Source organism: Cyprinodon variegatus, unplaced genomic scaffold (genome assembly GCF_000732505.1).
Source record: "Cyprinodon variegatus isolate N-32 unplaced genomic scaffold, C_variegatus-1.0 Scaffold2, whole genome shotgun sequence".
Taxonomy (NCBI): Eukaryota; Metazoa; Chordata; class Actinopteri; order Cyprinodontiformes; family Cyprinodontidae; genus Cyprinodon; species Cyprinodon variegatus.
In genome coordinates, this window is record NW_015150455.1 from 2,418,753 (window position 1) to 2,425,151 (window position 6,399).

Below are 6,399 nucleotides of genomic sequence, written 5' to 3' on the forward strand. Positions count from 1 at the left end.
ATATATATATATATGTATCAAGATTACATGTTTTTTGCCAGTGGTAAAGGGGTATAATATTATTGTTTTGCTTCTTCAAGGACTCATCAAGCTTGCCAGTATTGCCACCTCAAAAGTCACATGGTTTACTGATTTGTTTTCTTGTCCTCTGTTATTTATTCTAGTAGTTTGTAGTGTGTTCAAGTAGTGCCAATAACCAAGCATTGTAACAGATATAGGCTGTAAAAGGATATTATTGGTAACAAATTCCAAATACCTTAATTGTGATTGTCTGGTATTATTGCATATCAGTGATTGATTTGTCTCTAGGAGTTATTGATTTAGCTTCTTTTGAGTTATCAACTGAAACACGGACACAGAGACATCTTCCCTTTTATGGTGACTGCCATTAGACAGCTGGATTTTGATTAAAACAGCAACAAAAGAACGCTGAATGTTGGCAAAACTGTAAATCATATCTCAGTCTTATGTTTACATCTGAACACCATGTTTACATTTCATCACTGCTGCACTTTAAGAAATGGAAATGTCGTGAGAGCTGTACTGAACGAAATATGTTTTGTATACACCTTGTGTGTACAAATTAACAATAAAGTTTGTCTAAGTAACTAAATATTTTTTGTCACTCAGTTAAATAGGCTGATAATATTAAATTCTTATTTATATTGTAAAGAAATGGCAGTCTAAGGCTCCAAGACTTCAGCTGGACACAAACGTAAATATTTAAAATATTTATTAAAAACAAATCTTCAGGATAACAGCTTGTCATTTGGGAGGGAGTTAGTGGCTACGATGAGTTTAAGAATTCAAGACATCTCAAAGAAAAAGCCACAAATCTCAGGATTTTGGTGGAGGCCTGAATCCTTTACTTGCTTCCTTAGCAGGGATAGTACATCACCGCTAGAAAAGAGTATGCAAGACAGACTGGCTGTCTTTACAGCAACAGCCACTGACAGATCTTTTGGAGGTGACTATATGAAAATTGCGCCAGGCATGTCTTAATGGTCAGATTTATAAAGCAGGTTTGACAATATAGTCACCCTCACAGGCAAACAGATCAGAGGATGAGGCTTGGATTGATAATCAGAAGATGGATGCAGCGTGAGAACTGTCTTGAGGCAGGTAGTCAGTAAACCAGGTTTTGGCCCTGAATATCAGAGAGCAGGCAAGAGAATCCAATAATCCAATGCTCTGTCTGCTGTGGTTTTTTGTACTGTTTTCCCAAAATCCTGCTGGTAACCGAACCTGGACTGCTTCACTGACCTCGGCTTGGATTCTCCTTACAGATACTGTTGCTACCTCTGCGTCGGCTGCATCAGCTCATCATCACTCAGGGTTCTGGAAGTAGCTTTGGCAGCAAACGAATCCCTCCCGGATTCCTCCCTTTACTCTGGGATCAGACTGGAGTTTAAACCAGGTCAGTGACTTTTGCTCCAAGTCGTGATCAGCCTGACATTCCAGTCACTGACCTGTGTCTCCTATCTCTGCAGAGAATCCGGTTATCCACCCCGCTGACGACCAGCTGCTCGCTTTTTTTGTTTTGTTTTTGAATAAACCCTGTTTAATATCATCCAGATCTGTCTGTCTGAATATTGGGTCCACATTTCTGAGGTTATTACACATTTTTACCATTACTTTTACTGTTATACTTTAAGTAGTTTAAAATATTGTACTTTTATACTCTTAGTTGAGTTAGCCAGCTGGCATCATGGACAGAATAGGATGTAACTAAACAAAAACAGAAGGATTTAATGAAAATCCACCGAAAAAGGTTTGATTGGTGTATAGCAATGTGGCATTTTACCTAAATTATTTTGGATATGACTACACTTATATATTGTATATTTGGGGACTTAAGTCAAATAAAGCTAGCAACAACCAATCTATTATAACACTTTTGAAGTGGTGTCTTTTTTAGTAGAGTTTTTTTTTTACATCTATGATTTAATACTTAATGTTAGGAGAGGGTGTAGGGGTTTAATATCTCCACACCTTGATGCCAACTCTCTTTAAGCTTGCTATTATGCATTACTATTATTGTTGTAATCTTCTGACCAAATCATATCTGCAAACACCTGGAAAGTTCAGTTAGGAAAATAACTTATTCAGCAATGTCCTTTTTGTTCTTCTTGTTTTGTGAGAAGAAAACATTGAATAAAAGGATGAGAGACATAACAAGAAGAGCTGAAGACACCGAGCCAAGTAAGGGGAAAAAGAAGGGCAACAAAGGTAAACGGGGGAGAGATGAGAGGGGAAATGGGGTGATAGGGATGAGTGGAAAAGCAGGAGGTAAAAAGAGGGGGGGTTATGAGAGGCATGAGGAGATAATGTACTGTGGGCTGATTAATGTCAAAGGCGCTGAGTCTTGAATACTTATGAAGCAGATGTCAATGGAGCTTTACCATTCAAGGTTACACAAAGAAGGGGTGAGATGGGGTGTTAGATTTACATTTAGGACAGCAAAATAAAATGGACGATGAAGTAAATGCGAGAAAGAAACTGAAAAAGAGGGATTGAGGTAAAAAGGGAACTAATGAAGGAAGAGGTGCGTTTAAAGAGTTCAATTGAAAAATATGTCCATATTCCAAAAACACAACACCAGACTTTTTTTCGGGGGGACCTTTAGATTCTACATTTCATTTCATTGACTAGAAAAACACTCTGAGAGAGCGGATCTCCACCTAGTTGTTAATTCCCCCAACATATTGTGATTTCCAACTTAAGTTAATACCTGTATTCTTTCAAAAATTCCTGGATTCATCTGGATTTGATCACCAAACTGTAGTAATTTTTTGCCAGTCACAATTCACACCTCCTCTGAACATTTCAGAAAAATCAATCCACAATTTTTTTGTTATTTTGAAAACAGATAGACAAACATCATTGCCGATGAAAACATCGGCAGAAGTAATTATACTTCCACTCACACCCAACTGTGGCTGCCCCTGCTGTTTCATGCAAACTGTAAACATAACAATTGAAATGCTTTAATACATCTGCATTTTAGAATCTTGGATTAATGGAGGTAAACAACTTTATATTCTTTAAATACAGTAGAGGGGAAGCTGCAAATGAAATAGGCAAGGCTATAGGATTATCTTATGCAAGCATATGTGTGCGTATTTTGTGAGTGGAAGATTGTGTCAACTGCAGAGCAAAAAAAAAAACCTACAACCTTGTACTGAGGCAGTGAATCTTGTGTGCATGACCTGTAAAAACCATACGTGACTGAATTTTACAAATCGAAGATTTATCTTCACTGAGTGTATTCAACATCGAAAGGGTAACAGAGATTAAATGACACATTAGAGCCAACATCAATGCAACAATACTCCTGATATCACTTCGTGAGAAATTCTAGGAAGAAACTTGTTTCCAGAACTTGAGAGCAATAGATCTCAAGGCCTGATTGTTATTGATAGCAGAGCACAAATCCCTCAACTTTGACCATCGAAGCAACCTTGACCCAAGGTCTAACCTCCTGGGACAATTGTAATGACACTGGGATACATCTAATGACCTCTGGGCAAAGGAGAGTGCAACAAAAAAAAAAGCATAGCAGATACAATGACCTCAAGAAGTAACTGTATTTTACAGATTGACTTGCCTTGAACAGTTACTCAAATGTATAAGAAATAGTGCTGAGAAAAAAAGCTTATGGTTTTTTTATCACAATTTTCCCTCAGATTATGTTTTTGTAAACCCAGGATTTGGAAAAACTGAGAAAAGTACTGTTGCTGGTTTTTAGCTTGCTCCTTATCCTGTTTGGAGCTGTATGGGAGCTTAAAAATGCAATAAGAAAAAAACAGATTTACTTTTTAAACTTTCAAGATTCTGTTTTTCTACTTTGTTGCAAATATCAATCATATCAATCAATTGTTGTTGAGTGTTGGGCAATGAACCTTTTGTCCAGGTTGGTAAAAAATAGATTACCTCTTGATCTTTGCAGAGTGACAGAGGTAATTGTAGTTTTCTTGTCTGGCGCACTTCTCTATTTAAGGTAGGTAGAACTGTATCACTGTACAATGGTCAATGCTTTCCATGTATCAAGAAACCAACACCTGAGTCTGTCTTCCTAGAACATAGATATGCACATTTCCAGTGCAGGTCAGACTTTGCTTGAATATACCTTTGTCATGGATCATTCTTCTCAGGCTAATTTCCATGTGTAGTAGTTTGAATCATTTACTCAGTTTTGCAGCATTGTGTTTATATAAAGTGACTCCATAATTTTAGTCTGAACTTTACATTCAAAAAACAGGTGTGAGCTTCAGTTTCAATCTACGCCTGTAAGTCTGGAGTTATGGTTGTGAAATTAGAAATGTGGAATTGAACATATCCCATCAGCGGTGAGTTTTTGTTTCTTAGGAGTTAAAGGGGCTTAATCTCAATATATAACTTTTAATGGCCTTCTGTTTATACTAATCATAGCAAAATTAACATGAATGCAGGTTTCGATATTGCCATGTACAGTAGGCTATGAGTAAACTAGGAAATTATTGTGCTAAGCAAGTCAGCAACTCCCACCAAGCTGTAAAAATTATGACGAGGAGTAAAAACACACAAAAAATATTCTAAGGAATCAGACTAAAATAGCACCTGGAATACAATAAAAATGTTGGCATTCACCAAAGGCAGCAAGGCAGAGTGAAGGATGCCAGTTCTCTGTCACAAGACTACTTAAGATCAGATGAAATTCTTAAATTGCATTTTGATGTGATAAATATGCTTTCATTCCAATGAAAAAGTTTCAGCCTTTGACTTTTTTTTTTTATGAAATATTTACTACATTTATTTCATGTTCCTGTTTGCATTTGGAAGAAATGGAAATTACCCATTTCCTTAAGGAGTCTTTAGAGAGGCTTGACAAGAACTTAGAGGTGCTGTCACTCAGTTTGGGCTAAAAAAAGGACTGTCAAAACACGATCAGAATGGACACCTGATGTATAGTACCTTATTCTATCACCTATTTGTTGTGTCTCCTGTAGGTGTGTGGCTAAATACAGCTTTAGATGGAGAGATTGGCTGGGAACCTGTAATGAAAACTTTGCTAAAGTCTATGATGGTAAAGTACAAAGGTGGGTATTCACCAGTTACATTTAGCTGAGTCCTTTCATTTGCTCCCTTCTTTAAATCAGTAATGGCACTTAAGTCAAAGTAGAAGTGTGTCAGAGGTTGCCATGTTGAGTGCTGTTTAAATAGTTGTGGCAGTAAAGAAAGATGTAAAAAGAGGCAGGATGCAATTGAAAGGAAGGAGAGGAACATCCCAACTGTCCTATCAGTTACTGTACATAGAACATATACGGTTACCAACTATCCTTTGCGTGATGGGACATATATGCATATATGTATATGAAGCTGAGTCGCTGTTTAGATGTCTTTTCGGATATTTCTTGCCTACAATTTTTTTTTCCTTTTTTTATTTACTTATTTTTTTTGGTGATGTCTAACTATGTCATTATTTGGTCATTAGGAGATTTCGGTTAAGACCACAATGTCACCCGAGGGACTGCATTTTAAGTTATAGCCTTTCCCCATGGAAAGGTAGTCAGTACTTGAGATGCAAAGGGACATTTGGGTTGCCCACCTGGGCATTTTATTTCCACTATCCAAATAAAGGTAAGCAAACAAAAATATCTAGTAGAAAATATGAACTTCTGAGACCTCGGGTAAGATATTCCTATGGGTGTAACATGAAACATGGGACATTTAGCCAGAGTCTGAGGTTAGGTTAGATACCTCTAACATTAATATTCTTCACTCATCTCCTCATTCTTCTCTTTTATATTTCTCCTCTACTGTCCTCTCCAACTCTCCTCTAATCGCTCTTCCTCTATTAGTAGTCTATTTACAGCATATTTAGTCTAGAGTCTGCCAACACTCAGTGCTCTCCAGAGTGTTATCAAACCGCTGATAAACTCTGCTCACATTTACACACAGATCCAGTCATTTGATTTTTCATGCACCGAGTCCATGTTTTGTGTGTATGTTTTCCTGCACACAGGCAAGCCTCTTTCAAGCATGCTGGGACAATTTGACAGGTATAGTATATACTTCCTTAAGCCTTTACTGTCTATGTGTTAAGCCTGTATGTCCATATGTAGGCACATGTGTGTTTCTGTGCATCCCTTTTTGCATTTCTGTACTTATGCCCACATGTTATCAGCAGTGTCCCAGTGTGCTCGCCGAGGGCCAGTCTATTTAGTGTTCATAACAAAGCTTTTTACCGTGGCTCCAATCAGGATTAAACTCTTATCAGCACACACAGACCGCAGGACACAGCCAGGCAGCATGTGAGACTGCGATGGTGTGTGTGAGAAACACACACACACACACACACAGGAACGAGGGGCAAAGGGGATTATTTTTCACATGTGTTTATTGTGCTTTTGTCTATGT